This window comes from Chiloscyllium punctatum, chromosome 15, assembly GCF_047496795.1.
Source record: "Chiloscyllium punctatum isolate Juve2018m chromosome 15, sChiPun1.3, whole genome shotgun sequence".
NCBI classification, from domain to species: Eukaryota; Metazoa; Chordata; class Chondrichthyes; order Orectolobiformes; family Hemiscylliidae; genus Chiloscyllium; species Chiloscyllium punctatum.
This window is the reverse complement of record NC_092753.1, coordinates 24,032,546-24,046,702: the sequence shown is the minus strand read 5'-3', so window position 1 is coordinate 24,046,702 and position 14,157 is coordinate 24,032,546. Positions and strand designations below refer to the sequence as shown.

The window sequence follows — 14,157 nt, the reverse complement described above, 5'->3', positions numbered from 1 at the left end:
TTTGTGAACTGTCCACCCACATTTCACTTGATATGAGGCTGTAGTTCACAAAAAACAAAATGAGAGTAATGTTGAAATGAGTGAAATCCGGAAACATTTCTTTCGAAATAAGATGGAAAACCAAGGAATTCTGCCATGACTCGTGTTTCTTTGAACCGTGACCGACTTGACTCCTTAATCCTCCTGGGGACATCCTCAACTTCAAAGTTGTGTCTGCACTCCAGAGGTCTGGCAGACTCAATGTGATGTGCAGACGGAGGTGTTTCATTCCCACTGAATCGATCGGCTCTTTTGGTTGTGGAGTGGTGTTAAAATGCACTGCTTGCGATGGCCGGGAATCGAACCCGAGTCAACTGCTTGGAAGGCAGCTATGCTCACCACTATACCACCATCGCTACAGCCAGCAGCGCTCTAGAAATCAGCTGATGTGCCATGATAGTTCTTGACTCGAAATTTCGTTGTTGTTTTGTTGGAAATTTTGCAGTGAAATATTAGAATTGAGAAGTCATCAAAGACCGAGTTTTACTGAGTGGATCGGTCTCCTGATGCCCCGCCTCACTTTTTAATACACACAAAGCAGCATTTCGGATTTCTCATCATCTGAAATCAATCAATAACAGAAATAGCACGAAAATCCCAGGGCAACCCTGGAACGATCACACAATTAAAACTTGTCAAGTTCTCAGAAAGGTTCACCGGACCGAAACGTGAACTCTGATTTCTCTTCATACAGCTTTACCACCGACTTCGGGTTTGGTTTCTGATTTACAGCGTAGACATAGTCATCGAGATAGAGATGTACAGCTCGGAAACAGACCCTTCGGTCCAACCTGCCCATGCCGACCAGATATCCCAACCCAATCTAGTCCCACCTGCCAGCACCCGGCCCATATCCTTCCAAACCCTTCCTATTCATATACCCATCCAAATGCCTGGAAAATGTTGCAATTGTACCAGCCTCCGCCACTTCCTCTGGCAGCTCATTCCACACACGTACCACCCTCTGCATGAAAGCGTTGACCCTTTGGTCGCTTTTATATCTTTCGTCTCTCACACTAAACCTATGCCCTCTAGTTCTGGACTCCCCGACCCCAGGGAAAAGACTTTGTCTATTTATCCTATCCATGCCCCACATAATTCTGCAGTTCTTTCAGTTTCTAAAACTTCTCAAGAGTTTTCTTAGAAAACAAAAACGGCAAAAACAGAGGAACCATTAGACTGGGAGGAAGTCGTAGCCAGGCACAGTGATGTCGGGACAGGAATACCGATCAATGCAGGGGACACAGAGAGTAGGGTCACTGGACAAGGGATTATTGGATCACAGCCCCTATTGTAGCAGTCCACCCATGCACTACCCTCAGGTACTCAGCGAAACGGTGCCCATCCACAGAGAGAGCCTCCGCAGGCCTCCTAAATTATGAATGAGCCATTTCCCCAACACGCGAGACCCTTGGGCTTCTTCAGGAGCGAGGTTTTGCAGGCTGTCTCTAAACGCTCCTCACACTCCCCGTCTGAGAATCCAATCCACGTGGAGGTAGCGGGGACATTTCATTGTCTCAGTGAGGAAGTCCTTGAGAAGTGGGATAGGTTAATGAACTCTCTGTCTCAAGAGCAAAGAATCCAGTTGAAATGATTGGTGCAGCAGCATGACAACATATGCAGGAATAAGATGAGGAGGACTAATACTGTTATGCATGAGTTGGAAGTTGGGAATGCTGATGCATAAAATAACACCCCTGCAGACCTCTTCATTTCAAAGCCACACAGGTCCAGAAGGAAGTGGATGTGATGCTTAACGGAGATATCTTCGTACTGAGTCAGAGCAAGTGGAGTTCGCCGATCGTGATAGTTCCCAAACCTGACAAGACTCAATGGTGTTGTGTGGACTATTGGAAGATCAATGCCGGAACAAAATCAGACTCATACAAGATTGGAGGACTGTAGGGTGAAGGTTAGATAAACTAGTTACATCACAAAGTTGGACTTACTGTGTGGTTATTGACAGGTACCTTTATCAGAGAAAGTGAAAGAGGTTTCTGCGTTTGTCATCCCAAATGGGCTATATCAATTCAAAGTCGAATGAAGAACACACCAGCCGCATCCCAAAGATTTATGAACAGAATTGTGGTTGAGTCAACAAACTGTGCAGTTTATCTGGATGATATATTGATGTTTAGCGAGTCATGGAAAGATCACATGGTACAGTTGGCAGAGCTCTTTGAACAATTAAGAGAAATAAAGCCGTAATAAATGTAAAGAAAACTGAATTTGCGAAAACCGAGGTGATGGTTTTGGGGCATAAAATCTGTCATGGAAGGTTGACCTCAAGGATCGCAAAGACAAAGGCCATCAAGGAATTTCATCTGACAGCACGTGTTATTGTGAATTCAACAGATAAATTACAACTAAGATTGGACAGATACCTTATGTTATGTATATGTGTGCAGAAATTTAATATGATCTTAAATTAATGTCTTATGTATTTTATTGTAATGGGATTTAAGAATTAGAAAAAAAGATGAAGCAGTTGTTTCATTATGATGGTCCATCTTTTTCTTAACGGAGGGGAGGTGTTATGAAGTTGAAGTTTAAGAGAGAGTAAATGCTGTTCTGAACTGAGAGCTGTCACGCAGCTGTGGTGACTAGATGGCAGTTTCAGAGAGTATTGGAAATTTGAAAATATGTATAATTTGTCTGTGAAATGGACACATGAGTTGGTTGCTGCTTTGACAAGAATTCAAACTTAACCAATCATTTTGAATTATGCCCCAGGATACCTAAACCCAATCGCGTTTGTATTTATTGTTTTTGCAAACATACAACCAGTGAGACGATCTGATGTTGGGGTATTAAAAAAAAGCTGGCATTTAGAAAGTCTGACAGAGCAACTGTTATTGAGAGAGTAACTGCTATCAAGAAAGACTGCCATTCAAAAACACTCTCTGTCAGAGGTATCTTCTTCATATGAAATATCTTCACAGTAAAAGGCAGAAAGCAACCCAGAGAGATCTTCAGCCAAAAGAAGATAGGCACCGGAGACGACAACCACTGTATGGTTTTGAAACTAAATTGATGTAATGTTAATATGTTTTTTATTGGAAGATTTCATTGTCATAGAATTGTAGGCAGACAATAAGCAGTTAAGAGAGGGAGGAAGGAGCTTAGAGTTGTGAATTGTAGTTTAATCTTCACTTTTAGAGTTAAGGAATAAATTAATGTTATTTTCTCGAAATAGTGGAATTTGGATGTTCTCTATTACTCATATTTTAACAGATTATGAGGTGAGGTGAACTTTTGTGGGTGTTTCGTTTAATTAACAGAGGAGTTCACCACCGTGTCATAATACAATACATAAAGCCACAGTATCATCACAGAAGACTGAATTATGCATCCTCAGGAGATGAGTGACTGGGCTCGCAGCAATGATGAGCTGTCAGAGTAATAATGGGCATGGTGATTGGCCATTGGTGTTGGTGTGATGATGTTGGCGGACAGGCAGAGGAATTATGGTATGAATGCCAATAGGATGGGAATGTTGGTGAGGTATATATGAGAAAGAGAATGATAATGTACATGGAGACTGGACATGGAGATGTGCATGCTGGGTTTAGAGTGATGGTGGGTTAGGTATGGAGAGCTATGATGGCCATGGTAACTGACCAATGGGATGCCAGTAATGTTGGACTCTGGGAATGGCCAATAGGATGTGGGAGATAGTGCAGAGGAGGTTTGGTGATGAACATGGAAACTCGCCAATAACATGGCAGTGATGGTGAGGTGGGCAGTGGGACACAGGATGAAGGATGTGGATACTGTATTTCGGAGTTTTAATTCAGAAATCTTTTGAGGTATCAAGTGGATTCAGTGAACAGTTAGGAAGGCAAATGCAATGTTTGCATTCGTTTTGAATGGACTAGAATACAAGCGCAGAAGTGAACTGTTGAGGCTGTACAAAGTTCTGGTCAGACGGCATTTTCTACATTGTGAGCAGCTATGAGCCCTGTGTCAAAGGAGGGATGTGTTACCCAAGGAAGTGCCAGAGAAGGTCTACAAGAATGGTTCTGGGTTGTCATATGAGGAGAAGTTGAGGAATCTGAGCCAGAACACAATGCTGAGTAGATAGATGATGTGGGGCCTCACTGAAAATTATAGACAGTTACCTTGGATGAGGGGAGTGGCCAATTCGATGGGGGCTAATAGTTGGGATGAATGTGTTGCTTGACGTGGAGATTGTCCAATGGGATGAGAGAAATGGTGTGGGAAAGTGAGAGTAATGATGGACATGGTGTGTGGAATGACGATGGTGTGGAGGTTTGGAACAGTGTAGGGATGGGGATGATATGAGATATGTGATAGTGTGGAGGATGATGACAGGGGATGGAGATTGTTAAAAATCACACGGCACCAGGTTGTAGTCCAACAGGTTTATTTGGAAGTACCAGCATTCGCAGCACTGCTCCTTCATGAGGGAGCTGTGGAGCAGGACTATAAGACACAGACTTTATAGAAAAAGATCACAGTGTCATGCAACTGAAATGATATGTTGAACAAACCTAGATTGCTGTTAAGTCTTTCATCTTTTAGAATGGGCTGCAGGTTTCAGTTCATTAATATGTAAATCCCAGAACTTCTTTCAAGTCACATGCTTGAGATAACTTCAGGTTTTATTAGAAAAGAGATGACATTTCAGGTCAGACAATGCATTAACTGTGTGAAGTTAGAGCCTGTCTGTATCTTAATCTTGAGCCAGACTGGTTCTATTTCCAAAGTAGGAATTTGTAAAATGTTACATGGATTGACTGCCTGCATTGACTGCTTGCAATTTGTGTGCTTTTTGAACAAAATAGAATCTATCTGCAATTACAATACTGTAAACGCAAAATCACCCCATAGACTTATATGAGTGTGTGCATGTACGTAAGTCTCAGAGACTCTGAGTGATTTTATATGCGTAAAGACTGTGAGTGTGTGCATGTAAGTGTTAATGCTTGTGAGAGGGTGTGTTTGCGTGTGTGCATTCTAAGTAGAGTGTGTGCATGAATATGACGGAGAATAAGCCTGTGAGAGAGTGTGTACATGGGTGTGAGTGTGGGTGGTGTATGTGTGTGTATGATAGGGTCCATGTGAGTATGTAACAGTGTGTGGGTATTGTGTAGTGCGGTCCCCTGTAGTGTGGCATGAACCCAAAATCCTGGAGAGGCGTCGGAGGCCAGGCGAGGTGTCCTCGAAGGATGTCAGGGGACGTGGCTTGGTTGCCCGGGGGCGTGGCTTGGAAACTGGGTGAGGCGTTCGGGGTCGGGGCTTCGTTGCCAGGGCGGGTAATAAGTGGGCGGGACTTGGTGTCCATGGGCGGAGGGCGAGGCTTCAGGGGACAGATCTGAGAATCTGGGAGTGAAGTCGAGGGGCGGGACTACGTGTCCCGTAGTGACGTCAGGGGCGGGGCTACGTGTCCCGTAGTGACGTCAGGGGGCGGGGTTCTCAGCGCAATGGCGGTGGTAGTGGTCGCTCTCGGGTTGCAGCTGGAGCGAGCGGCGGTGGCGGCTCCCGCTCGACCAGTTACGGGGTGGGCAGAGTCATGCCACTGTCACCCGGCCATTATCAGCAGTGATGACCCATGTGCCCCTGCATTAACCCCGTCTCTCTCTCTCTGGGCCTGAAGGTTGGCGGTTGATGTCGGCCTCGGCTGAATCCTCGATCGCTCCGGACACGCGAGAGAACGAGACGGTCTCGCCGCGATTTGTGAACCGCAACCCCCGGAACCTGGAGCGTCTGGCGCTGGCGAGGAAGGACAACGGCTGGCAGAGCACCTGGCTGAGGGGCAGCTACTGGCACCGGTGAGCAGCGGACACCACATGGGACAGAACAGTACAGGCCCTTCGGCCCACCATGTTGTGCTGAGCATTTATCTAACATCAACCACATCTACACACCCTGCAAATTACTGCCGTCCATGTGCTTGTCCAGCAGTTGCTTAAATGTCCCTAATGTCACTGACTTTTCTACCCCCGCTGGCAGTGCATTCCACACACCCACCGCTCTCTGAATAAAGAACCTACCTCTCACATTGCCCCTATACCTTTCTGCAGTCACCTTAAAATTATGACCTTTTGTGACACCCATTTCTGCCCGGGGGTGGGGGGTGGGGACGTCTCTGCCTATCTACTCTGTCTAAGCCTCTCATTAACTTGTACACCTCTATCAGAAAAATCCACTCCATCTTCCTTCGCTTTGTCCTTGAATGTATCTGTCCGCTTCCCCCTCTTCCAGCTTCTGCCCTCAGTTTGTCAACAGCATTCCGATACAAAGTTAAAAATCACACAACACCAGGTTTATTTTACAAAAAAAAACTGAGAGTAATGTTGTAATGAGTGAAATCCGGAAACATTTCATTTGAAATAAGATGGAAAACCAAGGAATTTTGCCATGACTCTCGGTTTTTTGAACCATGATCGACTTGACTCCTTTATCCTCCTGGGCGCATCTTCAACTTCAAAGTTGTGTCTGCACTCCAGAGGTCTGGCAATGTTCGAAGCCGGGTCAATGGCTTGGAAGGCAGCTATGCTCACCACTATACCACCGTCGATGGCAGTGCATTCCACCAGCAATAGTAGTTCTTGACTCTAAATTTCGTTGGTGTTTTGTTGGAAATTTTGCAGTGAAATATGAGAATTGAGAAATCATAAAAGATCGAGTTTTATTGAGTGGATCGGTCTCATGATGCTCCGCCTCACTTGTTAATACACACAAAGTAGCATTTCGGACTTCTCATCATCTGAAACCAATCAGTAACAAAAACAGTACGAAAATCCCAGGGCAACCCTGGACTGATCACACAATTAAAAACTTGTGAAGTTCTCAGAAAGGGTCACCGGTCCGAAACGTGAACTCTGATTTCTCTTCATACAAGTTTTCCACCGACTTCGGATTTGGTTTCTGATTTACAGCATCCGCAGTTCTTTCCGGTTTTAAAACTTGGGGAGGGTTTTTGGAAGACAAATGGGCAAAAAAAGAATCGGTTAGACTGAGGCCATGCTGCAGTGAGTCTGGAGTGGAGGGAGTTCCGGGTAACATTTCGGGAAGCAGAACCCTCTCGAGGAATATGTATTAATTTGAAGTTCGATCTCGTTGATAGAATTGCAGTTTTCTCTTTTACTTTGCTGAAGAGGGGGAGGTATCAGTCAGCAGTATGGGGTTTTCACGGGAGGGCATGATTTGGAGATACCATTGTTGAACTGGGGTATGCAAAGTTAAAAATCACACAACACCAGGTTATGGTCCAACAGGTTTAATTGGAAGCACTAGCTTTCGGAGCGCTGCTCCTTCATCAGGTGGTTGTCCGAAATCTAGAGCTTCCAATTAAATCTGTTGGACTATAACCTGGTGTTGTGTGATGTTTCACTTCACAGAAGGGGGTAGTCATGGGCAGCTGTTTCGTGAAGGTCGCTTCCACTGATGTGGGAAGGCAGGGCACGCAAAACCCTCCCTGCCCTAGATAGGTAATCTGAACCAAGATGGTCTTTCCAAGGTCAAGGGGTGCAGAGTGCTGAGGCCGCTGTCATAATTTAGTTCCCATGGGTCCCAAGTCCTTGGGATGCTGTGGCGCTCTGGTCCCAGCTCCAGGAAAGTATGCAGAACCTGCTACTGCTGCAGACGATGGGGGTCGATGTCACGCAGGACCTTAAGGAGTTGAAGGGCCAGCAAGCCTCGCTCATAGCCTTGGAGGCCACCAAGATAATCTTCCGGTCCAGGGTCCACTCCGTGGAGCAGGATGAGACGTGCTCACGTTTCTTCTTCCAGAAGGTGTACAAAGAGAGCTCTGTGATCAGCAGCCTGAACCATGAAGATGGCTCGATAACGTCATCTCAGGCTGACATCATGAGGATCAGTAAATCCTTCTATGCCAGTCTGTATGACGCGAAGCTGACCGACAGCTCGGCCTCCCAGTGGTTGCTCTCCTCTGTCACGGAGGTCTTAGATGACAGAACACACGAGAGGCTGGACCAGCCGCTGTCTCAGGACGAGCTGACTAAGGGCCTCAAGTCCTTCGAAAAGAATAAAACTCCCGGAAGTGACGGTTTACCGGTCGAGCTCTATTCCGCTCTGTGGGACTTGATTGGCCAGGACTTGCTGGAGGTGTATGGCAGTATGATTCGGGCAGGTACCATGAGTGAATCCATGAGGAAAAGCATCATCACCCTCATCTACAAGCGGAAGGGGGAGAGGGAGGAACTCAAAAATTGGAGACCAATCTCACAGTTGAATGCGGATTCCAAAATTCTGTCAAAGGTAATCGCCAACTGGGTCAGCTCTGCTCTGGGGTCAGTGATTCACCCTGACCAAACCTGTGCTGTACCGGGCAGGAAGATTGCTGAGAGTCTCGCACTCCTCAGGGATACGATAGCCTGTGTGCAGGACAGAGGGTTGGACACCTGCCTGATCAGCCTGTACCAGGAGAAAGCCTTTGACAGGATATCACACAGGTATATGAGAGATGTTCTCTCCAAAATGGGCTTTGGGGAGGGAATCTGCATTTGAATCAGACTGCTCTACACCAACATTGTCAGTGCAGTCTCAATCAATGGGTGGGAATCAGATAGCTTCCCAGTCAGATCTGGAGTCAGGCAGGGCTGACCTCTCTCTCCTGCCTTGTTTGTGTGCTGCATAGAGCCATTTGCTGAGTCCATCAGGAAGGATGCGAGCCTGAGAGGGGTGACTATTCCTGGCAGGGGGGCCCTGCAGGTTCAGGCCTCCCTGTTCATGGATGACGTCGCCATTTTCTGCTCGGATCCACTGTCCGTGCGCAGGTTCACGTGCATATGTGACCAGTTCGAACGGGACTTGGGGCCAAGGTAAACCGAGGCAAGAGCGAGGCCATGCTCTTCGGGAACTTGGCCAACCAATCCTCGATCCCCTTCACCGTCATGTCTGACCACCTGAGGTTGCTGGGTATTTGGTTCGGGAGGGGCTGGGGCATGAGCCAAGTCTTGGGAGGAGCGTATCAGCAAAGTGAGGCAGAAACTGGGCAGATGGAAGCTACGGTCGCTCTCCATCACGGGAAAAACCTGGTCATCAGGTGTGAGGCACTATCATTGCTATTATATGTGGCAGAGGTTTGGCCTATTCCCAGAACATGTGCCACTGCAGTCATCTTCCAGTTTATATGGAGGTCAAAGTTGGACCGGGTCCGAAGGGACTCGTTGTACAAAGATCTGGGCAATGGGGGAAAAAATACACCCAATGCCACCATCACCCTGATGGCCACCTTTGTGTGTGGCTGCATCAAGCTGTGTGTGGATCCCCGGTACGCAAACACCAAGTGTCACTGCGTCCTGAGGTTCTACCTATCCCCGGTGTTGCGAATGATGGGCCTGGCCTCGCTGACACGGAACGCTCCGACTAGTTGGACCGTTTCGTATCACCTGTCCTTCGTGGAGAAGTTTGTGAAGAAAAACACCTTTGACCACAAGTAAATCAGGAAGTGGTCAGCACGTAGTGTCCTTGAGACCCTTCCGGAGAAGGAGAGGGCGGATCCTATCGAGAGGTTCCCTGAGCAGACTGTCATCGCCAGAACTTTCCAACAAGCACCAAGACATGGCTTGGCTGGTGGTGAGAAGGGCTCTGCCTGTGAGATCCTTTATGTACACCCAGACTCTCTGCTGCATCGCATGCTGACCTCGAAGCGGCTGCGGGGGGTGCGGGGTGGGGGACGAGACTGTCACACACCTCCTTCTGGAATGTGCCTACACAGAAGAAGTCTGGAGAGGAATGCAGTGGTGTTTGTCGAGGTTCGTCCCGAGCAGTGCCGTGACGCAGGACTCCGTGCTCTACTGCCTGTTCCCCGGGACTTACATCGAGATGAACATCAACTGTGCCTGGAGGATCATCAACTCGGTGAAGGACGCTCTCTGGGCGGTCCGAAACCAGTTGATCTTCCAGTTGAAGGAGTTGACCCTGACTGAGTGTTGCACACTGGCATGTTCCAAGGTCAAGGACTACGTGTTGAGGGACGCGCTGAAGGTTGGGGCAGCAGCCGCCAAGGCACGATGGGGAAAGACCACCGTGTAATATCTGCCTGCCTAAAGAAGAACAGGGGTCCCACACAGTCATTTGGGCTCTGCGTGCGCCTCAGCTAAAAATGTAATCGTACAGACATGTAAACAGGAATGATTGCTCTGTTTCAGAATGCAAGGAAATGGAATGTTTACATATATATGGCATGTCCAACTGTACAGACCGTCAAATTATTTTATGAATAAAGTATATTTTTAAAATAAAAAAAAGCGCTAGCGCCTGAACGATAAATGGGATTGTGTGGAACCGAGAAAGGGTCGTGGCAGAACAGTGTCGACAGGGTGTTGCTGGAAAAGCACAGCAGGGAAATCGATGTTTCGGGCTCCAGCATCTGCAGACCTCCCTGTCTCCGAGCAGAACAGTGTTATCCGCTCAGGTTTAAGCAGAACGTCCGCAGCTACTCCCGCGGGTCCAACGACACACAAAGCGCTATCCGGGAGGGCAAACGTAGGGGGTGGGGTCAGCAAGCACAGAGTAGGGTGATCCCGGTTCGTGAGGCGAAAAATAAAACGCAGAGCGGTGAAATTGACATAGGAAGTGAAATTAACACAGGAAGTGAAATTGACATGGTCAGAGCAACCCAGCGCAGGAAGGAGGTAGAGGGGCAAGGAGGGACGGTGGGCAAGATGGAAAGGACGGGGTCAAGGGAGGGCAGAGACGGCTGTGCAAGGGCATGAACAAGTGTTACCCTTCATGGTGTAGTGGGGGGATGAAGGTCGGGTCTGCAGGCAATGATAGTCTCCAGCTGAGAGTCATGAGAACCCGGAATCACTGTGTGTGGGGGGGGGGGGGCTGTGTGTGGGTGTGGGTGCTTGTTTGTGTGTGTGTGTGTGTGTGTGCGTGAGAGCGTGTGCGCGCGTGTGCGTGTTTGTGTGCGTGGTTGGGTGTGTGTGGCTGTGTGTGTGTGCGTGTGTGGGTGCATGCGCGTGTGTGTAGGTGCATGTGTGGGTGTGTGTCCTGTGTGTGTGTGAGTCTGCATGTGAGGGTGCATGCGTGAATGTGTTTCTGTGTGTGTGTGGCTGCATGTGTGTGTGGGTGAATGTGTGGGTGTGTGTGGCTGTGTGTGTGTGTCTGTGTGTGTGTGCATATGCGGGTCTGTGAGAGTGTGTGTAGGTGCATGTGTGTGGGTGTACTGGGGTATCGGTTTGTGAGAAGGTGCGTGAGTGGATGTGAATGTGGAAGTGTTAGAGTGAGTTTATGAGAGAGAGCTTGTGTTTGAGAGAGGGTATGCATGTGTGTGTGGGTCGGTAGGAGTGTGCTTTTGTGTGTGTGCGTGTGCTTGTGAGTGTCCGTGAAATAGTATACAGTGCAGTGTTGTCATGTGTCGTGTGACATGAACCAAAGTACCCAGTTAAAGTCATCCCCATGGGTACCGAACTTGACTATCAGCCTCTGCTTGGCCACTTTGCATTGCCGGCTGTCCCATAGTCTGCCTTGGAGGATTGTCACCTAGGGGTCCGAGACCGAAAGGCACAGAGCGCTGAAGTGCTCTCCGACCGGGAGGCTAGAACCAGTCTGACTCAAGATTGGGACACAGACAGACTTTAACCTCACACCTTTAATGCATTGTCTGAGCTGAGATGGCATCTCTTGTTAGACAACCTGAAGTTATCTCGACAAGGTAACTTTAAAAAGGTTCTGAGGTTCTTATATTAAAGAACGGAAACTAGTAAACCCATTATAAAAGATGAAAGGCTTAACCTAAATGTGTTTAATATATCATTTCAGCTGCATGAAACTGTAATCCTTTTGCTATAAATACTGCGTCTTATGGTCCTTCTTATCATCAGGTTGATCTACATCGGATACATTCCATCCATTCTTTATCCTTCAAAGAAAATCAGTCACCTTCATCAGACACGACCTTCCCTTAACAAATCCATGATGACTATCTCGGATGATGACGTGGAGGAGCCTGTGGTGGACTGGGGAGGACAAAGTTCAAAATCACACAATACCAGGTTATCGTCCAAGTAGCTTTTGGAGCACTCCTAAAACTAGTGCTTCCAAATAAAGCTGTTGGACTGTAATCTGGTGTTGTGTGATTTTTAACTTTATCCTGGATTAAACTTTCACTCACTGTGTGGTCATTTCTATCATCTCTCAGAGTTTTATCGAATCATTTTCTCATACTGGAAATATAAAAGCAGCTGGTGTCCACTCCTCCTATTTCTGACCTGCACCTAAAACAATAACATTACCGATTCGATATGAGAAATAACGTTGTTTGGAGATTTGTGAACTGTCCACTCACATTTCACTTGATATTAGGCTGTAGTTCACAAAAAACAAAATGAGAGTAATGTTGAAATGAGTGAAATCCGGAAACATTTCTTTCGAAATAAGATGGAAAACCAAGGAATTCTGCCATGACTCTACTTTCTTTGAACCGTGATCGACTTGACTCCTTAATCCTCCTGGGGACATCCTCAACTTCAAAGTTGTGTCTGCATTCCAGAGGTCTGGCAGACTCAATGTGATGTGCAGACGGAGTTGTTTCATTTCCACTGAATCGATCGGCTCTTTTGGTTGTGGAGTGGTGTTAAAATGCCCTGCTTGCGATGGCCGGGAATTGAACCCGGGTCAACTCCCGGGAAGGCAGCTATGCTCACCACTACACCACCATCGCTACAGCCAGGAGCACTCTAGAAATCAGCTGATGTGCCATAATAGTTCTTGACTCTAAATTTCGTTGTTATTTTGTTGGAAATTTTACAGTGAAATATTAGAATTGAGAAGTCATAAAAAACGGAGTTTTACTGAGTGGATCGGTCTCCTGATGCCCCGCCTCACCTTTTAATACACACAAAGCAGCATTTCGGATTTCTCATCATCTGAAATCAATCAACAACAAAAATAGCACGAAAATCCCAGGAACGATCAAACAATTAAAACTTGTGATGTTCTCAGAAAGGTTCACCGGACCGAAACGTGAACTCTGATTTCTCTTCAATACAGCTTTACCACCGACTTCGGGTTTGGTTTCTGATTTACAGCGTAGTCATAGTCATCGAGATGGAGATGTACAGCTCGGAAACAGACCCTTCGGTCCAACCTGCCCATGCCGACAAGATATCCCAACCCAATCTAGTCCCACCTGCCAGCACCCGGCCCATATCCTTCCAAACCCTTCCTATTCATATACTCATCCAAATGCCTCGAAAATATTGCAATTGTACCAGCCTCCACCACTTCCTCTGGCAGCTCATTCCACACACGTAACACCCTCTGGATGAAAGCGTTGCCCCTTTGGTCGCTTTTATATCTTTCGCCTCTCACACTAAACCTCTGCCCTCTAGTTCTCGACTCCCCGACCCCAGTGAAAAGACTTTGTCTATTTATCCTATCCATGCCCCACATAATTCTGCAGTTCTTTCAGTTTCTAAAACTTCTCAAGAGTTTTCTTAGAAAACAAAAACGGCAAAAACAGAGGAACCATTAGACTGAGGCCACGCTGCAGTAATTGTGGAGAGGAGGGAATTCCGGGTAACAGTTCGGGAAGCAGAACCCTCTCGAGGAATATGTATTAATTTGATTTTCGATCCCGTTGATAGATTTGCAGTTTTCTCTTTTACTTTGTTGAAGAGGGGGAGGTGTCAGTCAGCAGTAAGGGCTTTTCACAGGAGGGCATGATTTGGAGATGCCAGTGTTGGACTGGGGTAGAGAAAGTTAAAAATCACACAACACCAGGTCATAGTCCAACTGGTTTAATTGCATGCACTAGCTTTCAGAGCGCTGCTCCTTCATCAGCTGGTTGTCCGAAATCTAGAGCTTCCAATTAAATCTGTTGGACCATAACCTGGTGTTGTGTGATGTTTAACTTCACAGCAAGGGGTAGTCATGGGCAGCTGTTTAGTGAAGGTCGCTTCCACTGATTTGGGAAGGCAGTGCACGCAAAACCCTCCCTGCCCAAGATAGGTAACCTGAACCAAGATGGGCTTTCCAAGGTCAGGGGGTGCAGAGTGCTGAGGCCGCTGTCATAATTTAGTTCCCATGGGTCCCAAGTCCTTGGGATGCCGTGGCGCCTTAATGATGAATGGGATTGTGTGGAACCGAGACAGGGTCGTGGCAGAACAGTGTCGAGAG

At 47.2% G+C, this 14,157-nt stretch overlaps 1 non-coding gene across 1 annotated transcript; it reads right to left on the bottom strand.

The window, feature by feature from the left end:
* Nucleotides 1-323: 323 nt before the first annotated feature.
* Nucleotides 324-395, bottom strand: trnag-ucc (transfer RNA glycine (anticodon UCC)). The gene has a single exon. It is a non-coding gene; the product is annotated as a tRNA-Gly (tRNA).
* Nucleotides 396-14,157: the final 13,762 nt, after the last annotated feature.